Below are 23599 nucleotides of genomic sequence, written 5' to 3'. Positions count from 1 at the left end.
AGACGAGGAGGTACCTGTACCCTTGGGTCCTGGGAAACTCAGTAAAGTCTATTTGCCACACCAATCCTGGGCCTGGGGTAGGTTCCAGGGTGGCTGGTGGCACTGCTACTCCTGGTCGAGGGTTATTCTTTTGGCAGATTAAACATTCAGCTTGTACCTGTGATGCTAGGGGTTTAAGTCCAGAGGTTAGAAAATATTTATTCATGAGCTGGGTAAGAGCCTCTCTGCCTGCGTGTGTGGTTTGATGCAGTTTCTGCAACACTGGTCGAATCAGGCCCTTGGGCAGGAGGATTTTTCCCTCTGTGGAATAAAGCCATCCCTCGTTTTCCTGGAGACCGAGACTGTCAGCCAGGTTTCTGTCCTCTTGGGAGTACTGAGGGGCTGCAAGCTCACCCACTGATGGGATGAGGGCATGCATTTGGGCATTCTCCTCTGTTGGTGATTTCAGGGTAGCAGCACGCTTAGCTTCCCTGTCTGCTCTGGCATTGCCCTTGGTTACATCTTGATCTTCCCTTGATGGGCTTTGCAATGCACCACTGCTACTGCTGAGGGGAGTTGTACTGCTTCTAAAAGCCGGAGAATTTGAGACCCATGCTTGACCGGAGAGCCTTAATAAGAGCCACCAGCTCCGCCACCTGGGCAGATAAATTGGGGCTAAGCTTAAACTTGTACACCTCTCCACTCTTAACTACGACGGCTGCTCCTGTAAATCGCTTCCCATCTACTACATAACTAGATCCATCAACGTATCCTTCGATATCGGGATTGGGCCAGGGCAAATCTGAAAGATCAGGGCGAGGTTTTTAGTCTCTTGTTGCAAGACTTCAATACAATCATGAGTGGGGCGGGTCCTACAGGGAACTTGGGGATCAGGCAGTAAGGTAGCCGGGTTGAGGGAACTAACTGTTTTGAAAGTCAGGTTAGGGGCCAACAAAAGCCCCACCTCATATCTAGTATGCCGACTGGGATTTAGATGCTTTTCCCCGGCTCCTGTTCCTAGTATCTGGGGTATCCCATGGGGCACCACAACCTCAGTATCCCCACCCAAGGTTAATTTTTCAGCCTCCTGCACAAGGAGAGCGGTCGCAGCCACAGCTCGTAAACAAGCCGGCCAGCCTTTGGCAACCGGGTCCAATACCTTTGAGTAGTAACCTACAGGTCGCCAGGTCGGTCCCGACCTTTGGCACAGGACTCCAGATGCCACCCCTCCCCTCTCGTGAACGTATAGGGTGAACGGCTTCCGGGAATCCGGGAGAGCTAAAGCGGGAGGCTGAACTAAGGCTTCTTTAAGCTCTTGAAATGCTTTTTCTTTTTCCTTGGTCCATGACCAATGGAGCAGACCCTCTTTAGTAAGGGACTCGTATAGTGGTCTGGCCTTCCCTCCATAGTCAGGGATCCAAAGCCGGCAAAAACCGATTAGTCCCAGGAAAGCTCTCAACTCTCTGGGACTTCGGGGCCGAGGACTCTCGAGTATAACTTGGATCCTGTCTTTACCCAAGCTACGACGTCCCTGACAAAGATGATACCCGAGAAAAGTGACCTGCTGTCTAACCAATTGGGCTTTTTCCCTGGAAACCTTGTACCCCTGAGCCCCAAGAAAATTAAGGAGTTCTATAGTCTGCTCTCTACAAGCTGTCTCCGTCTCAGTACTTAAGAGCAGATCATCACAATACTGAACTATATTACATGAGGGGTGTCTAGCCAGGAACGGGGCAAGATCTCTTTTTAGCTGGCTGCCAAAAATCTCGGGTGCACATGTAAGTCCCTGAGGGACAACAGTCCAGAGATACTGAGCCTTGTAATGGGTATCTGGGTCCTCCCATTCAAAGGCAAACAGTTTCTGAGACTCCTGATCAAGGGGTATAGAGAAGAAAGCATCTTTTAAATCTATCACAGAGAACCAGCTGTGGTTCTTGGGGACTTGGCCCAAGATAGTATGAGGGTTTGGGACAACTGGATAAGGGGCCTCTATTGACTTATTAACCTGTCTTAGGTCCTGGACCAATCGATACTGCCCATTAGGCTTAGGCACTCCCATTATCGGAGTATTGTACGGGGAAGTGCCTTCCCTTAGCCAGCCGTACTGCAAAAACTTTTGAATCAGAGGCTTCAACCCGATCTGAGTGGTTAACTTAAGGGGGTATTGTCGAATTCGGACTGGGCGGCTTCCTTCCTTAAGGGAAATATGCACTGGTAGAGCGTTTCGAGCCCGAGCGAAGCCTCCCTCCTCAGCCCAGACCTCAGAGTTAACCCCCGGCAGCTGGTCCCTCTCACCCTCCGGCTGCGCCGGGGGGGGGGGGGATTTTCAGCACTCAGAAGGGCCATTTGATAATTAGAAGTTTGTTGTTTAGGGAGCCTAACTTCCATAGTCCCATTATTATTGAACGAGATTTCCACCTGTAATTTGGTAAGGACATCCCATCCTAGCAGCACAATGGGACAGGAAGGGCTACAAACAAATTGGTGGGATTTTGTTTCTATATCCTTCGCCCATGGTATGTCGCTGGGGGCATTCGTTCTTCCAGTGTCCCTCCTCTTTACAGATAGCACATTGATTTCGTCCCAAACGGGGGTCCTTTCCCTTCCCCTGTGGTCCTATTCGCCCCTTAGTCTTGCCCCCCTTTTCCTCACTTCCCTCCCTCAGGGCCATCGCCAGCATGCGGGCCCCCTTTTTCCGTTCCTCATCGTCTCTGCGATCATAAACCTTTAACGCAATCTCCAAGAGCTCCTCTATATTTTTCCTGTTCCAGCTTCATGAGTTCTCTCTGAATCTTTTGACGTTTCATTTCCAAAGACAGCTCATGGTCATAATCATAATTAACTTCTCCATTATCAGATCATCTTTACATAATACCATTCCATAATCAGCCTGGCGTTTAAATGCCTTCCAATTATTTAACATACATTCCAAGGGTGTCCCAGCATATGTGCTTTGTCCGGACCCCATTATGCTCGTGTTTAATTAAACCTGGTCACGGGTTCGACCGACCCCCCTTGCGATCAAGATATCCTGGTCACGGGGTTTCCCCTCGCAGGAGTCTCGGTGCGGCTAGAGTCGGTTTAAGTCCTAGACCTGGTTATCACAATTTTGGCTTCCAGCATATCATTAAAATGAAAAAGAACAGTACCCCTACCAGGAATAAAAGCAAGCCCTGGGGCTTTTCTACGTCCCAGTAATTGTCCAGTACGGCCCACGAACTAGTGAAGTTAGTGAAATTATTCATAAGCCGTTACCTGGTTTAGTTACCATGACCACAAAACATTTGTTCATTGGACGTTACTCATTCATTTAACAACACAGTAACAAGACATTCATAATACTGTCACAGCTTTTAACACTCATACACCCTTCCTGTGCACAGGCTGCCTAAGGGGCTTCCACTGTCCAACCCACACTTCGGGGGCGTTATTCCTCAAAACCCAGGAGGTAAACGCACTTACCGCCCGGAGTGGCTGCGTCCAGCAGTCAGACTTCCCCTTCTTCTGGTACCGTCTCGCTTCCGTGTCCTTTGGAGTTCTCTATAGAGGGGGCGCAGCCGTCCCTGTCGATTGTGGCGACCCGGAGCTTGAGCAAACCAACAGCTCAAGGTGGCCACTCTCCGGAGTCGTCCTCGGCCGGCGGTCAGTGTCCCCTACAGGGAGAGAAGTCCCGGCGGAGTCGCCAATTTGTTAGCCAAATAGGGCCCGTTCTCCCCGGAGCTTACCCAATTACACCAAGGAGGCATGGAGAGACAAGAAGACGGGTACCAAGTTCTTTATTGATCGATCAGCTGAGCGAGTGCTCTGATCGGCTCATGCCAGAAGAGAGACACACCTTACATGGCCGAACAGGCCCTTTTTATAACCAGTAACAAACAACTTAGCCTTCATCCTAAGTTGAGAAAGTAGAGAAAGCTAAAATTTCTATAAACACATATTTATATAGATATAAAAACCTACTTGTGCCAAACATTATCCTTACCACCTTGCTTGTCTGTATTCCCTTTCTCTGCCAACTTGTTTTTCCTAGATGGTATGGGTGTCCGGGAAAGGGACCATCTTCCTTTGTTGGTACAATTCCTAGTGATTTTAACCTACTAATTGATTCAGAAACAGATTAGTATTCATTATCATTAGGCTAACTCTGTTCCCTGGGAGAGCTTTAAGTAAATCAGTGGTCCTGATTACGCATGTCCCAGTTAAACTTAATATACTATGTGTATGTTGAACCATTAATTTGTACAATACTGTTAAAGGGAAGTGTGATAGATATGACAATTTCCTGCAATATTCTTGAAAAACCTTATTGAATTAAATTTAAGTATCTTTGGAGTCCCTTGTATTAAATGGAAAGGCTATATAGTATTGTGGGCCTGGATGATCAAGGAACTATATTGAACAATGTGTCAGATAAGTATGGTCATGTGGGACAATGCGTGTGAAGTGGATTTCCTGGGGGAAATACCTAGGGAGAGGTGAATGCAATTCCTCTCCCCGAGTTATGCAAAACCACAGCCTTTTGAAGCTTTGCCTGGAAGAGCAGACCATTATCATCTGATCACCTGCTACATGAGGCCAAGATCAAAGGCATAAGCTATATGAAAGAAAGATTGAAGTATTAATGGTTGTGCGAACTTGATTGTTATGAACTTGAAACTACAAAAAACCTTTTTGTGTGGTTTGAAGGAGTGACTCCTCCCTTGCTGGAGTTGTGGGATGATCTCTGGTAATCTTATTCACATGTGCATAGTTTCTTTTATTGTTTTTAATATGTTTTCTCTGTAATGCTTTCATCTTAAGAATAAATGTGCTTGCTTAGAAAGACCTGTGTGGTAACTTCTAGCCACTGGCAATTACACTGTTTATAGCCTTCAAAGAGAAAGCAAAGGCCAGACTCTGGCCTGTTTAGACAATCCAGATTGGTTGGGATATCACCGTGCAGGCAGGGAATTGTGAAGCCTAAAAACCCCCCATCAGCAGTGGGGGAGATATGGGTCTCTATCCAAGAGAGGTGACTGCTCAGGAGCCAGGAACCTAGAGTGGGTGCTCTCAAGGGACCACAGAGGGGGAATTCAGGTGGAGTTACCTTCAGTTGTGACAGGAAGAAGCACTCTGAATGTTTTACCTGGCTGTAAATATTATCAATACAATTACTGAATGTACTCTGCCCCTAAGGGTTGTTTTTGTTCCAAATGTAGATATTTAAAATAGATAAATGAATAACTCCACTGCCATGAGATAATGTGCGTGCTTAACTTCAAAGAAAGAATCCAAATAGGGCTTTTATGGTCATTTTTACACATTTGAGTAGATTGGCATAAATTGCTTGTTGAAACGTAGGAGAAACTGATTTGACATTTCATTGTGCTATTCAAAGACAAAATAAGATGCCTCCCAAGCAGTATAAAGATGTATAAAAATTCTACTGCTATTCTGTAAATAGCAGGTAATAAAAAGTGACATTTTAGAAGTGGTTTCCTCTGAATTTCATGTCAGCAAAACTGATTAAAATGAAAGCTTCCATGAACTGGTGAGGGGGATGATTATGTGATGGGTGAGCTGCTGCATCCTTATTAGGGCTGATTTAAGGGGGTGTAGGCAGACTCTTAAGAGACATGATTTTGTCTTATGGAAGAGAGCATGGAACTTTATGCTAAGGAGGCTCTTACACTTCCAGGTCTCATGTCAAGAAGTTTTTCAATGGCAGAAACCCAACTAGAATAAGTACATGCAGCGCTGCAACCACGGAGATACAGCGCTGCAAATGCCTTGCCAGTGTGGACGGGGAGTGAGTTACAGCACTGGGGGAGCCTTTACAGTGCTGTAACTCGCAAGTGTAGCCAAGGCCTTAGACACTTAACCCATCTTGTCACTCAGGGTTGTCACTCCTTCCCTGTGTCTCTCCCCCCCGCCGCCAGTATAGTCTGTCCCAGTGGTTCTCAAACTGTGGGTTGCGACCCCGTTTTAATGGGGTTGCCAAGGCTGGCATTAGATTTGCCCACCAAGCATTGTAATTGCCCCCTCCCCCGCCCAGGGCAGTGGGGCTCAGGTGGGCTCAGGCTTCAGTCTCTCCCCCCCTCCCCCCCACTGTAAAAACTGCTTAAAGAATTCAGTAGTAAGGATCTGTACTGCAAGGAATGTATTGCATACAAGTTCTTTCCCACTGAAATGTTCTGTTATGCGAGGCTTCCATGGTACATCTATCTGTTATTCACTCTACGATTAGGTGGTGGTTTTTGAGCTATTATTTGTGTATTATAAGGTAAAATAGTGTAATTTATAAGCAGCCATTGTTTTAACTTGTAATGAAATTAACTGTACATTTTTTGAAACATTCAACCACTTGACTTTTTTTAGTATTGTAATTAATAAGGACTTCAGAATGGAGGATTTAAACTTTTCTCCACGCACAGTTCCCAAAACAACTGTTGTTTCTTGCTTTGACTTCAATTCGGCAATCCGTATTAAATGCATTCGTTACTTCTTTGTGGCAATACAGAATTTTTTGGCTGTAGTCATGGCAATAAACAGAATTATTTGCTATACAGGATGGTTTTGGTTAATGGATGTGCTGGATTTGTGCTGCTAAAGGGTATTTGGTAATGCGGGGCTCTGTGTGCATGATGGGAGGTGTGTGCTAAAGGAGGGATGGGGGGCTACTGCTGGTGAGTGAGTGTGTAATTGAGTGAATGCTGCTGGATTTGGGAGGCTGGGGCTGTAGAGAGTGCTGGTTGAGATTTCATAGATTCATAGATTCATAGATTCTAGGACTGGAAGGGACCTCGAGAGGTCATCGAGTCCAGTCCCCTGCCCGCATGGCAGGACCAAATACTGTCTAGACCATCCCTGATGGACATTTATCTAACCTACTCTTAAATATCTCCAGAGATGGAGATTCCACAACCTCCCTAGGCAATTTATTCCAGTGTTTAACCACCCTGACAGTTAGGAACTTTTTCCTAATGTCCAACCTAGACCTCCCTTGCTGCAGTTTAAGCCCATTGCTTCTTGTTCTATCCTCAGAGGCTAAGGTGAACAAGTTTTCTCCCTCCTCCTTATGACACCCTTTTAGATACCTGAAAACTGCTATCATGTCCCCTCTCAGTCTTCTCTTTTCCAAACTAAACAAACCCAATTCTTTCAGCCTTCCTTCATAGGTCATGTTCTCAAGACCTTTAATCATTCTTGTTGCTCTTCTCTGGACCCTTTCCAATTTCTCCACATCTTTTTTGAAATGCGGTGCCCAGAACTGGACACAGTACTCCAGCTGAGGCCTAACCAGAGCAGAGTAGAGCGGAAGAATGACTTCTCGTGTCTTGCTCACAACACACCTGTTAATACATCCCAGAATCATGTTTGCTTTTTTTGCAACAGCATCACACTGTTGACTCATATTTAGCTTGTGGTCCACTATAACCCCTAGATCCCTTTCTGCCATACTCCTTCCTAGACAGTCTCTTCCCATTCTGTATGTGTGAAACTGATTTTTTCTTCCTAAGTGGAGCACTTTGCATTTGTCTTTGTTAAACTTCATCCTGTTTAACTCAGACCATTTCTCCAATTTGTCCAGATCATTTTGAATTATGACCCTGTCCTCCAAAGCAGTTGCAATCCCTCCCAGTTTGGTATCATCCGCAAACTTAATAAGCGTACTTTCTATGCCAATATCTAAGTCGTTAATGAAGATATTGAACAGAGCCGGTCCCAAAACAGACCCCTGCGGAACCCCACTCGTTATGCCTTTCCAGCAGGATTGGGAACCATTAATAACAACTCTCTGAGTACGGTTATCCAGCCAGTTATGCACCCACCTTATAGTAGCCCCATCTAAATTGTATTTGCCTAGTTTGTCGATAAGAATATCATGCGAGACCGTATCAAATGCCTTACTAAAGTCTAGGTATACCACATCCACAGCTTCTCCCTTATCCACAAGACTCGTTATCCTATCAAAGAAAGCTATCAGATTGGTTTGACATGATTTGTTCTTTACAAATCCATGCTGGCTGTTCCCTATCACCTTACCACCTTCCAAGTGTTTGCAGATGATTTCCTTAATTACTTGCTCCATTATCTTCCCTGGCACAGAAGTTAAACTAACTGGTCTGTAGTTTCCTGGGTTGTTTTTATTTCCCTTTTTATAGATGGGCACTATATTTGCCCTTTTCCAGTCTTCTGGAATCTCTCCCGTCTCCCATGATTTTCCAAAGATAATAGCTAGAGGCTCAGATACCTCCTCTAGTAGCTCCTTGAGTATTCTAGGATGCATTTCATCAGGCCCTGGTGACTTGCAGGCATCTAACTTTTCTAAGTGATTTTTAACTTGTTCTTTTTTTATTTTATCTGCTAAACCTACCCCCTTCCCATTAGCATTCACTACGTTAGGCATTCCTTCAGACTTCTCGGTGAAGACCGAAGCAAAGAAGTCATTAAGCATCTCTGCCATTTCCAAGTTTCCTGTTACTGTTTCTCCCTCTTCACTAAGCAGTGGGCCTACCCTGTCTTTGGTCTTCCTCTTGCTTCTAATGTATTGATAAAAAGTCTTCTTGTTCCCCTTTATTCCCGTAGCTAGTTTGAGCTCATTTTGTGCCTTTGCCTTTCTAATCTTGCCCCTGCATTCCTGTGTTGTTTGCCTATATTCATCCTTTGTAATCTGTCCTAGTTTCCATTTTTTGTATGACTCCTTTTTATTTTTTAGATCATGCAAGATCTCGTGGTTAAGCCAAGGTGGTCTTTTGCCACATTTTCTATCTTTCCTAACCAGCGGAATAGCTTGCTTTTGGGCCCTTAATAGTGTCCCTTTGAAAAACTGCCAACTCTCCTCAGTTGTTTTTCCCCTCAGTCTTGATTCCCATGGGACCTTACCTATCAGCTCTCTGAGCTTATCAAAATCCGCCTTCCTGAAATCCATTGTCTCTATTTTGCTGTTCTCCCTTCTACCCTTCCTTAGAATTGCAAACTCTATGATTTCATGATCACTTTCACCCAAGCTGCCTTCTACTTGCAAATTCTCAACGAGTTCCTCCCTATTTGTTAAAATCAAGTCTAGAACAGCTTCCCCCCTAGTAGCTTTTTCAACCTTCTGAAATAAAAAGTTGTCTGCAATGCAGTCCAAGAATTTGTTGGATAGTCTGTGCCCCGCTGTGTTATTTTCCCAACATATATCCGGATAGTTGAAGTCCCCCATCACCACCAAATCTTGGGCTTTGGATGATTTTGTTAGTTGTTTAAAAAAAGCCTCATCCACCTCTTCCACCTGGTTAGGTGGCCTGTAATAGACTCCTAGCATGACATGCCTTTGTTAGCCAAGGCTGTATTATGCTCATCAACCTCTCTGGCCCATCCACAACTAGAGGGGGTTCAGAGCATCACAAAGTGGGTTATACAGTGAGCTGTACAGAGCAGATTTTCAGCTGCTGTCTCCCTCTTCCATCTCACCCTAAAACTGGCACTTCCTTTGTTTTGGTAAATGTCACTTTCTAATCTATTTCCCCATTGATTTTGATTCAATAGACAAGACCTGCTGTTGATTAGTATGTCTGATGATGGGGAAAAATGATCTGTTTAAAAATAAACTAATGACATATATGTTTCTGGATACAGCTATTGTAAGGCAGTACTTGTTTATCATAGGCTACAGTAGAACAGAACGGGATTAAATAGCACCAGACTCTAATTGCCTGTTTTCTTTACTAGTAAACTGACACTAATGAGATCATTTGTATTTCCTTAAAGGAGGGAAGCTGTTTGATGTATACTGGGTGCTTTTTGAACAGACAGGATTTTCTTTTAAGGCTTAAAAGAAAGCAACTCAGTTTTTCTAATGTTAATAAACTGATTTTCTAATCTGCATTTCTTACAGTTTAACATTAATCTATTCAGTGAATTGAATTTCCACACTTGCTCAGGATGTAAAGTGGTAGAACTACATGCTATTCAAAATAAAAAAGAGTATGTGATGTTATCTTATCTTTCCTTCCTCTAGCTGAAATAGTCCTACTTCTAAAATCAGGCAAGAGATATGCAGTCTCAGCAACAATCCTGGTACTGGAGCTGGCTGGCATAGCAGATCAATAGCTGAACTAAGGCAGTAATAAATGAGAGCCAAAAAAGCAGCCCAGAGTAGTCAGAACTGAATTCCATCTGTCCTTATAGACACTTCCACGCTTGACCCAGATTGTGATCGGCAGTTGGGTACTAAGATAATTCATTATTCCACTGTTGGAATGAATTAGTTAGTTATAGATTTTGTGCAGTATATACACAAACAGCTCACTCTTTTTGATCTCATCATGTGACTGTTGCCCTAATCCATCTTCACCTGATTGCTTCTACTATTAAACTTAATGGGTGAGCAAGGACCTTCAGTGGTGGGGAGATGATATTGTAGACCTGAGCCTGGGAGAACAAAGTTGAGTGCTCTTCCCTCTTCTAACCATAGGCTACTCATGTTTCCCCTACCTACTTAGAGTTCTCCCTGCTCTCTGATGGTTTATAGAACAAGGAGTCTTCTAATTTTGGCCTGGTCTACACAACAAAGTTTTGTCAGCATAGCTGTGTCAGAGGTGTGAAAAAACAACTCCCCTAGGTGACATAGCTATGCTAGCAAAAGCCCCAGTGTAGATGCAACTATGCCACCAGAAGAATGCTGTGCTAATATTGTTTGGGGAGGTGGTACGATGCCAGCAGAAAATTCCCTCTGTAGGCATAAGCTGTATCTAGTATGCCAGTATAGCTGAGTTGGCAAAGTCTGTGTATTGTAGACAAGGCCTTAAAAAGGGGAGGGAACTAGAGAGCTGGTCCAAGACCCATTGGCATTGCCTTCTCCTGCTATGGTGACTGAGTGGGATGTGGGGAAGGAAAATGCATGAGAAGCCCCAGGAAGGGGAAAGCGTGAAAAGAAAGGCTAGGAGAGGGTTGAGAGGCTGGGACTACAGAGTTCCAATAGGGGAATAGGGCTAGAGGCTGTGGAGTATTTTGCGTGGGGGGTGGGAATTGGGGAAAACTGAATATTTCCTTGCCAGTCAAGGAGGAAACCTTTTTCTCAGACCATTTGAATTTCAGCATGAATTTGTAAGATAATACTCAGCCATTTTTTGAGGGTTTTTAAGCCAATTTCACTTTCTGATCTGTTTCAAGATTTTTGACAATGCAATAACTTTAGGTGGTGAATTACAGATCTCTTAAGTGTGTGAAAACAATTCAGAAATGTATTAGAGCAGTGATGTCTTGGAGCAGAAACTTGTGGTAGAATGTTGAGTGATTTATGTTGAGCGCTTATGTGCACAGCACAGACACCAGTAGTAGCTGCCAGTAGTTTTAAAGATATACCTGCATCAGAGGTTCTATCAGCAGTGAACTCTGCTCTTCCTAGAAGGCTTTCCAGTAGCATGGATGCAAAAGCCCTGATATCTGTCTTGGCTTGGCTTCCAGTTCTGTAGCATATTGTCAGGGTGCATATTCTTCTACATTTTGAATCTTGGTAAGGTCTACTCCTTTCCTCCACTTCTTAACTGCACTTTAACGCCATATTTCTAGGATGACTTACAGCAGGGGTCGGCAGCCTTTCAGAAGTGGTGTACTGAGTCTTCATTTATTCACTCTAATTTAACGTTTCGTGTGCCAGTAATACATTTTAATGTTTTTAGAAGGTCTCTTTCTATAAGTCTATAATATATAACTAAACTATTGTTATATGTAAAGTAAATAAGGTTTTTAAAATGTTTAAGAAGCTTCATTTAAAATTAAATTAAAATGCAGAGCCTCCCAGACTGGTGGCCAGGACCCGGGCAGTGTAAGTGCCACTGAAAATCAGCTCGCATGGCGCCTTTGGCACACATGTCATAGGTTGCCTACCCCTGACTTAGTCTGACAGAAGTTGTGAATGTTCACAGCTAAATGGAGATTGAATTTACTTGTCTAAAGCAGGACACAGCAATGATCACAAAGGCCAGATCCAATAGGGCCTTACTCCAGCAAAGCATTTGAGTAGTCTTAATGGGGCTATGCATGTGCCTAAAATTAAGCAGGAAAAAACACATCTGAGAAGAAGGGATGTGAAAGCTTTTGTAGTATGGAATGGAGCTAAAATATCTTCAGTAATTGCTTACACGGCATGTATTTTTTCTATTTAATATTGAGATTGTTTTTCGTGGAAGGCATTTGTTGTCACTGGTATAACAGTGCAGTGGGTGTTCTCAAAATACCACACAACCCACTCCCTCTGCCCTACTGGCTATTGGAAAGAAACTGCAGAGTAAAATGGTATTCGGTGTAACAGTTCAAATAAAGCAAAAAAAGCCCTCGAGCTTTGTTCTCCATCTCATCTTGGCAATGAAGCCTCAGCCTTTTCACCACTATGGCTTGACTTTGATTTTGACCCTAGTATCAATTAGGGGCAATTAAAATAAATGAAGTAGGATGTAGTGATCTGTCAGCCCTCACTGACACTTCACCATTCATTCTAAGTGTCTGCAGAGGCCACATGTAACTTCAGATTTGACAGAGATTAGCTCTGATGTTCTACCTCTTTTTATAGGGCTTTTCTAACTAGTTCAAATATCAGCAGAGTAGATCTAAAAGGGGGAAATTTTCTTTGTAATTCAAATATAATTATCGTACTTGATTTTTTTTTTTTTTTGTGAGACAACTGAATACTACTTCATTTGATAATAAGGCCTTATTTAAAGTTTTCTGAGGCAAACTCTGGCATGTGTAAACCCCAAATTTCGACATTTGCCTGACAAAACACAGTTCAGTGTTTTCTTCAGTGAAACAATAAAGACACGTCTGTCATTCTTGGTTGTGTATTGAGATAGTCTGTGCGCGTCTTGAAAGTGTAAAATGCCTTCTTTACCAAGATGACGTTGTTTAGCAATCAAATTAAAGGAATGTATTTGGGTAACTTTTGCCTCTAGTGTTTCCTTATGGTTTTGCATTCCTTATGCATTTTTAAAAAGTCATCCGAATTCTGCAGAGCAATTTAAATATTCATACGTGCAGGCCTTTTATAGGCCAAGAACTACGATGCAGATGTTAAACTTCATGACAGAAGTATCAACTACACCAACAAAATATGTGTAATTGTCTCCTTCCTGATGGAAGAACTTGCAAAACCCATCAAGAAATAGGATTGGAATCAAAAAGCTATGAACAAGTGTTGAAGTAATACATACAGAAACTACTAATGGAAAGTATAGCTACAGACACTGAAGGAATTGAAGTGCAAATGTTCCACAACATTAACAGTTTTTGATTTGTGCAAACAGCTTATTGGTACTACTAGCTGCATAGCAGGTACTTGATTAAGTTTTTACTGATAACTTTCAATCCTGACATGCTTCATCTTTTAAAAAAAGGTACAGTAAGAGTGTAAGGTTAATGAATTTCTGTCCTTAACCTTTTTACTCCAGGGGGAATTCTGTGCCACTGTGCATGCACAGAATTCATGTCCCCTACAGAATTCTTTGCTTCCCTGCAGAAAAGTGACTTTCTGATGGGGAAGCAAAGGGAAGCCATGAGCAGTCATGTGACCGTCCCCAACAGTATGTTTCTAGTGCCTAGGGCAGCCGGCAGAGAGGTAAATCACTGTGGGGTAGGGGGCAGGACTGGGGAAGACCCAGCTGGTGGCTCATACCCTGCGCCACGCTCAGCTGCTAGTCCCAGCTGAGCTGGGGAGGACAGGACTTCCTCTTCCCCTGCACGGCATCTGGGGCTGGATCAGACACCCCCCAGATTTCTCCCAAGGCTGCAGGAAGCTCTGAAAACTCTTCCCCCACCCAGCTTCCTGAACCCATTGCTCCTCAGCTGCAGGGATAGGGATCACTGTACAGGGAGCTGCTCCCCCATCCACCCAACCCCCATGCATCCAGACCCCCTCATACCCAGACCCTCCCACCAAGCCTCACCCCACCCCACACACACGGATCCCCACCGCACCGAGCCTCAACCAGTTGCACCTGGATCACCACCCCACTGAGCCCCACTCCCCAGCATCTGGACCCCCCACACCCAGCCCCCCCTCCTGAGCTCTATCCTCCCCCACGCTTGGTTATAGTCAGACTGACCACAGGATCAGTGCCAAGGCCTTAGCTGTATTATTCCTCATTGCCATGGATGTGGTATTTCCAGTAAGATCAAGAAAATGAATCTCTTATTGTGCGGGGGCTTATGCTACTGCAGTCTTTTTTCTTGAACTGAATGAAGACATCTTGGGCATGCTCAATCTCTTCAAACAGAATATTTTTGATGTAACGCAGACAGATTCGTGTCAACTTCTGTTGTAATCTAATGAGCGTTTACTTCTCAGTTCTGGAGCCAAAGGTCAGACTGGAAGACCTTCCCTGTGAGGATCTCATTTTTCGTTGAGAATATGAATAAAGCAACTGAAGAATAGACCTATAAGGGACCCTCTCAACCAGAATCCTCCTCTCCCCCCCCCCCCGCATTGTAGTCATAGTCCTTTTCTCCTAGTTACCAGAAGAGGAAGTTCACTCAAGTTTATTCCTTCAGGCATAGCCTTCATTTCAGGGGGTTATCATCTTCTCAGAAAGTCCGTATAGCCAAGACTTTCTCCCAGTGCTTCTACTCCATTTCAGACTCCACCACCAAATGAACTTACTGAAGTTCAGTTGGCCCCCCATGCCTCTACCATTTTTAGTTGTGATTTGAAAGAACACCTCCTCACATTCTTCATGCCAGGACAGTGAGGAACCCTGCCTGCCTTGCGGCCTGTAGGCACTACTATAATGCAAATAAGAAAGGGATACAACAGCCTTTTTATGATTATATGTGAAACAGCAAGGGGAGTATAGCCTTATCTATAGTTATGGGTTACTTTAATTACCAGGCTCATGGTGAGGGTTTACACCTACTTAAATCTGTGAGAGTTCAACCCCAAGATTAATTATAATAGAGAGGTTACCAATAGATGGGGGACCCCACGGTGCACGAGAGAGATTACATATTGGTCTTTCTGTAATTACTTTTAACCAACCAAACAATCCACACACTGAAGTCTGGTAAAGGAGAGAGAGACCAGTACAGAATGCATAATATTTACATTACTCATACTATGCTTTGTGGAAAAACCCAAAGTGTTAGTCCTCATCCTATCCTCACCATCACCACCAATGGTCGTCATCGTGGTGTTTCCCCCATGCAAAGCACACAGGCCAGGACACAGCTTTTATAATGTGTTAGGCTGACATGCACTGGGGTTTCCACATATTTATGAAGGTTTTAACCCCTTTCCTTATTTAAACTTCCATACCCCACTACTTTTGGGGTGCCCCATTTTTCAGAGTCAAACTGTTAATTCCCCTTTTACTCATTAACATTTACATCATGTTATCTCCATAGTAACAGGTGGCTACCTTAAGGCAGTCTCCAACATTTCACAGCAGCTTCCAATGGTCATCAAGGGTTTCTCCTGTAGGTCCTGTGTTACAACATTAATTAATACTTATACACCTCTACCCCGATATAACGCGACCCGATATAACACAAATTCGGATATAATTTGGTAAAGCAGCGCTCCGGGGGGGCAGGGCTGTGCACTCCGGTGGATCAAAGCAAGTTCGATATAACGCGGTTTCACCTATAACGTGGTAAGATTTTTTGGCTCCCGAGGACAGCGTTATATCGAGGTAGAGGTGTATTTCACCTCTATATCCTAACTATACCTGATACATTTTATGTTTGACTACAGGATACTATGAAATTTTGGCTGCCTTTCTGAAAAAATGCTCCAGTACTAAAACTGTAACACTTTGATTCAGTAATTGAATACAGTGTCACATACACATCACTAATGTTCTATCTTAAATTCAGTTACATGTTTTTTGCCAGTTGCTATTTATCCATTCCATGTTCAAGTAAAACTTGACTTTTGTCATCCCAGCTGTGGTATTTCTCATTTCCATATGAAACTGAATTTGGCTGACAAAAACTTAAAACTTCTCCATATGATTGAACATCCAGTAATTTTCACTGAAGAAGTTTTTCAAACAGTATGTGACTGCTAGTATTAGACTTGTTACTGAAGACATCAGTCTTTTTTTTTTTTTTTTACAAAGATACTGTTTTCATGTTTCAGCAAAAACTGTGTTGTCAGTAACTACTGTCTGGGAGTCCCAATAACTTTTTATTTATATTGTTTCTACTTTAAGAGCTTAATGTCCTGGTCACTTGGAACTTCTGGGATTAAAAAGTAAAGTCAATTAAGCTGTCACTCTGCATTTCCTTATATTGCTTTTAATTAGCATGGATATGAGTTAAATTTCACCAAATTCAGCAATTTATAGTAATAAGGCAGGGAAAGGATTGAGAATATGACTAGTTACACAGAAAGAATACATTTTAGCACTGATTGTGTTGGGAGAGCTATGATTGCTGTGGGGAATAAGAACCTATGGGATTGATCCTTGATTTTATCACGCATGAGTTGAGTACATGTAGATGAATCATTTAGATATATATCCCAAAGGAGATCGTTAATGTACCAAGCTTGTTATAATGATCCTCCATAACTCATGCTGTTAAAATCTAAATGTATCTAAATGTATAAATATATCGTATATATTCTTTGTGTAACAAACATTACAGAGAGTAGAGTTCCTCCATAGTGAAGGTTGTAGCTTGCTGTTATAAGCCTGGTTTGGACATACCCTTAATCTCCAATTAGGCCTGGTCCACACTAACCCCCCACTTCGAACTAAGGTATGCAAATTCAGCTACGTTAATAACGTAGCTGAATTCGAAGTACCTTAGTTCGAACTTACCGCAGGTCCAGACGCTGCAGGCAGGCTCCCCCGTCGATGCCGCGTACTCCTCTCGCTGAGCTGGAGTACCGGCGTCGACGGCAAGCACTTCCGGGATCGATCCCAGAAGATCGATCGCTTACATCCGGACCAGGAAGTAAGTATAGATGTACCCTTAGTCAAATTTGAACCAGTCTACGTGAAATTTCTCATGTACTTTGCTATTTGATAAACAAACATGAAAGATTGTTTAATGTTCTTAATATTCTAGCCTACTAATATTCTTTTTCCTCATGGTGCAAGGAGGAGGTTCCAGATAGTTTAGTTTGCTTTCTTCTGTAGTGTCTTTCACTAATATTGGGGTGAAGTTGTTTGAAATTGTTTAGAGATCAAAATCTGGTTTCATTAACCTGCAGAATGCTTGGGAATATGGATTAGTCGACATAGGGCTGATGAAGCAGTCAAAGGTGCTTATCACACGTGTCTGCAATTTATCTTCTGACACTTGGATACCAAGGTGATAGGCAACTACATACTTAACGTAGTTGATGTTATGCAGAAGCAGACTTCTGACATTGACTTATCCATATTCCTTACTAGAAGTTGCCAATTAAATAGCTCTCCAGAGTTATGAATTAAGAAATCTAGGTGACATGCTGCTTCCAATCAGTAGTTGTAAAAGCCACAGTTTAAGTGTGAGAGTGCATGAGGAGTAGTTTCTTTTGAACTAGAACAATTCTCTGGAACAGCGGATCCCAGAGACTGAAAATTTAGTTTGTCATAATATGGATTTTTACCAGTGTAAGAGAGATTTCGTGTATCATTTTTAGAGAGACAAGTATTGCTGGTTTTAACCTTCATTTATTTGTTGGGGTTAGGGAATCATTCTATAAAATCATTCTCAAAAGATCATTTGAGAAGTTGGAAAAGCCAAAATGTAAAAGATACAAAGCAATTTTAATTACTTAATTTATAGCGACCTCCATACATCTATTATTGTGGTAGCACCTAGAGGTTAGGGATCCAGTGTTCTAGGCACTGTGTAAGCATAAGGCAGTCCCTGCTCAAAGTTTACAATCTAACTTTAAAACTAGACAAGTGAATATAACAGATGTAGGGAGGAGGGAGCACAAGGTGGCAGTAGTCACAGCAAACCCATTGTCTAGTCAATGAGAAGTGCCTTGTAGGCATGACAGCATAGATGGACTTGAAGGAGATATTTAAAGGAGAATTATGTGGGCTTTCTGTTTTTGTAGGGAGCTCCTTACATGTACTTTCCCTATTCTGCTCCTTACACAATGCATGTTGGAAAAATTCCAAATGAGCTATCGAGGCTGACATCGTTGGTGGAGTGGAAGTGGGAATCTGTCTGCTAGAGAGGATAGGTAGAGCAGAAATAGACCGTGAACTTGAAATCTGTTCTCTGAATTTCATTCCATAGCCTGAACACATTTTTTGTTTTGTTTTGGTGTAGTCATTTAGTAACCTTGTGTAGAGCTCTAATTATCAATCTCTATTCAAAAGTTGTGATAAAGCAGCTCTTCACAGAACAGTTTTTATAGGAATGTAACTCTGCAAACTTCCCTTGCTTCTAAGTCTGTGGAGTTGGTGATGGATGTCTAAACTGGAAATTTTGAATGGACTTCAAATCAAAAAGAGAATGTTTTCTTTTACAGTTCATTATTACTTTGCCATTCATTGGCTGGAGTTGTAAGTTCAGGGTGAATTTTTACCTCTCGCCCATGAAACATGTTAAATGATACATAAATAGATGGAATATGCCAGTCTTATTTTTTTGCTTCTTTATTTATTGAAAATAAAATGCTAGAATTTCTGTTCAAGTGCCATGTACTAAATGCTGATATTTGCATATACACTTTCACTCTGCATTTACATCTACATCAGAATGCCAAACATCATCCCTTTTTCAAGCTTGAATGAATCAGTACCTTTTATTGAATTCTGATGGGATTATAATTTCCTCTAGCTCATTTATAATGTCATTGCTTCAACAGGATATCTGATTTTCAATTTGTGACCTTTTCACTGCATGTTTTGTGTGCTTGCTCTGCAGTACTGTCAGGCTGCAATACTGAAATTTTAAATAGATTAGCATGGATTAATGTGCTAGACTTTCTCCACAGAAGACATGGGTTAATTTATGTGCTACACCAGATTTTTATCTTATGTTTAGTTATCTTGGTTATATCCCTAATGGATCTTTGTCTACATTTCAACCACCGCACCGTTTGGGGGGGAAATTGGGCATGTCAAGAGCAAGAATGCTTTTCTGGTCAGGAACTGCAGATGAGCCAATGCCAGAGTGAAAACATAAGAGCAAAAGGAGTGGGGAACTTTCTCCATGTGTTACTTTTTGTCTGGCTTCTGCTTGTGTAAAAATCAGCCTGGGAATCCCATCATTTAAAAAACTAGGATTTGTTTACAATGTTTGGGTGCAACAAGAGTAGAAAAGATAGTGGGGCTGTGCTGAACCCTTGAAACAATTGTGAATATTGTCAATAACAACTCTTAAAGATAACACTTTCAGGGTTCTCCCCTCCCAAGTTTTAGTACTTGTTACTATCATAAGTTCAAATGAGAAATATAATTATTCATTTGCAAATACACACAGTTCCCAAGGGGACCTTTCTGGGAGGGAGTTTCTACCCTTCTCTGTCTCTGTGAAATGGTGTCCAAACCCTGTAGAGGGCATGCAAGCTCCTTTTAAAGACTGCAGGCTTCATAAAACTCACCTTGAGTGTCTGCAATTACAGTATTTAGTTTGCACAGCCTGCAGCAATTTTAGTCCTCTTCTCCACCTTCTGTGGGGTGAGGGAGTCTGCAATCTAAATCCAACAAAACTGGCAAAGTCCCTTGAACACAGAAAACACTTCTGATCCTGGAGCTGCTCCACTGCTGAATTTTCCAGTCTGGCTCCCACTCCTCATATTTATAAACTCCTTCTCCTGCCCTTCGGTTCCCATTGGTTCCGGTCTCAGAGAATGATTCTGAGTATGTCCTAGCAGGCTGCTTGACCACAATGGAAATCACCAAAGTAGCTTCAAACAGCTAATGAGCATTCCTACTGCCCGTGACACCCAATTTCTGGATGATTTTGGCCTGTCTCCAATAAATCCTCAAGTACACAAAGTACCATAAAACAAATCAAGAGCTAGAAATTCACCCTACTTTTTTCTGTATTTATATCACTAATTTGTGAAATGCAAGTATGTGGATTACACAGGCAGAGGTAAGATGCTCTGTCGTCAGTAGATTGCATGCTTTTGACACTTTACAACGAACAGGATGCCAACTTGTATTTAGTTTTAAATATCTGGATTGAGATATATTGGCAACTGTTCGGGGAAGGCTACACAAATTCTGTCTGTATTACTCGATAGATCAGTGCTCTCAGTCAGTTCTCTCTCTAATGAGAAAATGAATACATTTTAAACCTATCTGTCTTTTACTTAAAAATGTGATTTTTTTTTGTTATCTTAACTCAATGTCAACCAGATAAAGAGAAAATGTCCTATATGTTTTTTTTGTACACACATAAGAAATACCCATTGTTGTAGTTAATGGGCCCTTAAACCCAAAGGTCACTCTCTTATATTAAAGAGCTAAATTTGTTCTTTAAGTTTGATATATTTTTATTCTTGCTTTTTTATTACTTCATAAAATGCATAACAATGGAAAGTAAAATATTTTAAATTGGAAAAAGGAAAGGTGCACATTACTAACATGGGACTCTAAATGGAGAAAGCTATTTTGTTTCTGTAGTGGCAAAACAAGCCCCTTAGACCAGGGTGTTTGGCTTGAAATGTTTTACTAATGGGTGAAAGGGCACTGGCTAATTTTTTTGAAAATGGGAGACTAACTTTAGGATGTTCCTAAAGGTGGGATTTTCAAAACTGCCTAAATGCTGATAAGTAACTTTAGCTTTTGAAAAGCCCACCCTTAGATGCCTAAATATGGAATTAGGAATCTAAAGTAAGGCTCCTGTTTGAAATTTTTAGCCACTATTTTAATTTTTCTAAGTGAATGTAATCGTGAAAGATCAGTCTGGATCCACACTGGAGACTGCAATTTTCTATCTCTAAGGGTTTGTCTTGACAGGAAAAATAACTGAGTTTAGTTTACGCTTAGCTAACATGCTAGCAAAGTATGACCCCAAGTGCAACCGCTGTTTCTATTCAAGACAAACCTAAACAATTGCACTATAGGCACTGATATCTCAGGCTTACTCACAGAACCTCACTGACCTATTTCAACCCAGACCTGAAACCTCTTTACACATTAATAGGTTTTCCTCCAGTCTTTAGCATTAAAATCTTCTCAATGGAAATCCATAAGCAGAATATAGAGCACTAGCTTTGTTGCATGGTTGTAAAATAGTAATTGCACAGTTGCATTTGGTTATCACAATCTTATTTAAATAATGCAAAATTTGACTAACTCCTTTTTTGCTCAGCCACAAAATGGCTTTAATTAAAAATTTCTGAGATATTATGGCAAATCTCAAGTTGTTATATCTGTGACATTCCCCAGGGTAGTTGTCCCCTCAATTCTCCAATCTGGGCTGCGTTTTACATGGCTTTGCTATGAGAGCAACCACTCCTGGCCTTGCTTACACACAGCCTCTAGCATGTAAATTACTCCCAGCTGAGTTATATGAGTGCTTCTAGCCAGCCACTCCTGAATTATATTGCAGAGTGACACCAGCAATTTTCCAGTCCCAGACCTGTCCCCAAAAATGTGTGTCTTCTACAGGCCTGCTCTTTCCTTCTGGACAATACAAGCTCATAGAAAGTCCATCATTTCATTAATAGAAAATGATATGCACAAACCCTGTTATCCCAAATGGAGGTTCCCAAACACTTCAATCCAAATACACTGGCTTAGATAAAACAAGTTTATTAACTACAGAAAGATAGATATTAAGTGATTGCACGGGATGAGGCAGAAAAGTCAGAATTGGTTACAAAGAAATAAAAGGTAAAATGCAAACTAATACCTAACCTATCAAACTAAGTGAATTCAAAGCAAAAGTTTTCTCTCACCACATGCTTACAGGGGATTTCTTCAACCAGGACCACTGCTCCAGTTCAATGATGCTTCATTTGTCTTTCAAATGTTGTTGATGCCATGAGTAGAGATGAGAGGAGAGAGGTGATTTGTGTTCTCTGTTCTTCATTTTTATATCATTTTCTCCTCTTTGAGAATCATCTCCCACTGGGTTTCAGGCAATAGTCAGTCTGTTTACATGGGAACCCCTCAAGCTTTTCTATTGCCAAGATGTAAATTTCTTGCTCACACTCTTCTTCCTGCCAAAGAATGGCCACTTAATCAGATGATAGTCCATTTGATTGTGTTGACACCTGGCTGAGGCATCAGTTTGTCTTTTGTCTCTGAGGAACTGGTCTGTGCCTGCTTTTCTGAACTTGGCGCATGTCTCAGCAATGTCATATAGTAGAATCTTATAACTCTACATACACTATTGCCACACACATTTTACCAGGACAATAATGATCAGCAAATTATGAGTTTTCAAATGATACCTCAGAAGGCATACTTTGTACAAGATTTACCATAGTTTTGTAAAAAGGATGAACACAAGGGTACAGTCTGTCATAGTGTCCACTAATTGTGAACCTAAGAATATACGGTCTGGGAAGTTGCCTAATGGGGAGCTAAAGTATTTTGAATGAAGCTCCTGTATCTTCCCAACTAACTATCTGTAACTAATCTTTGGTGTAATTCTCAAATAATATCAACTTGTACGACAGAGGAACAGGGTCACATTTCATAATGCGCAGTAAATTCTTCCCCAACAAGTAGCATCTTGCTCCAGGATCCAATCTGAAATAGAGAGGAGGAAGGTACAAGTCAGTAATATTATGATGTGGACAGGAGGCAGATAAACTTAAAATACACACACATACACATGAGGACTTGGATTTAAGGGGTGGGAAAGGCTGTGAGTGCAGGTCAAGGAACTTCTTCAGAACTCTCCAGTAGGTTGTTCTGCACTTAAATACCATGGCCATTTAAAAAAAAAGAAAAAGAAATGCCCCCTTAGTTAGTAGAAGGAAAAGAAAAATGTCTTTGCTAAATTTTGGAGGACTGAAAAGGCTTTTACTATCCTGGGGCAAGCATGAAAATATTTGGCTTAGATATACTGTCACTATACGCATTGCTGTTTCCTGGTGCGCTATTCTGTGTAATATAATCTGATCTAGCTGCCAATTTTAATTTGCCACCCACCACAATGGTTCGCTCCAAATTGAGTCCACCTAAATTACTATGACAGAATTGCAGAGCAGGCCTCAGATAATGTGCTTACTGCCCTCTCTTTCTCAGTAATATACATACACACACAAACAGTGCAGGCTATGGTCTATATGCTGATTTCTATCACCTGAACTTTTGTGGAGCTTTGTGTCTCCTTAAAGATTCACCTTGGTCAGATATTGGGGGTCTGTTAGGTGTTTTAAAGATGTCTTTAGTTCTGATATTTTCTTTACATTGAATTTAGAGGATGCACTGAAGCAATGCTTACCTCACTCTGCTGATATCTTTAGAAGTTTTAAGGTTTCAACAGAATGGAAATACTGCTGATTGGGAGTATTTAGTACGTTACTCTATTTTTCTATCTTTTTAATATTCTCTCTTCCACAGCTGTTCGCAGATCACTTTAGTTATCTTGACTAACCCAGGTCACAATCTCCATAGTCATCCCATTTCCTGCTTGGCTGTTTAAAGTGAGATCAGTGTTCAGTCTGTCTTGTATATTAGCATTTGCTTATCTGCTGCTTTGAATGTCTTTGAATACTTCAGTCTGCTTCTGCATGCATGAT

At 41.8% G+C, this 23599-nt stretch overlaps 1 protein-coding gene across 1 annotated transcript in view; it reads left to right on the top strand.

Annotated features, from left to right (window-relative positions):
- The window catches only part of CHID1 (chitinase domain containing 1), a 274987-nt gene that overhangs the window by 111794 nt on the left and 139594 nt on the right, over positions 1–23599 (top strand). The window lies entirely within an intron of this gene.

Source organism: Emys orbicularis, chromosome 4 (assembly GCF_028017835.1).
Source record: "Emys orbicularis isolate rEmyOrb1 chromosome 4, rEmyOrb1.hap1, whole genome shotgun sequence".
In the NCBI taxonomy this organism is placed as follows: Eukaryota; Metazoa; Chordata; order Testudines; family Emydidae; genus Emys; species Emys orbicularis.
Note: the sequence above shows the minus strand (reverse complement) of the source record. Positions and strands in the feature narration are given on the sequence as shown.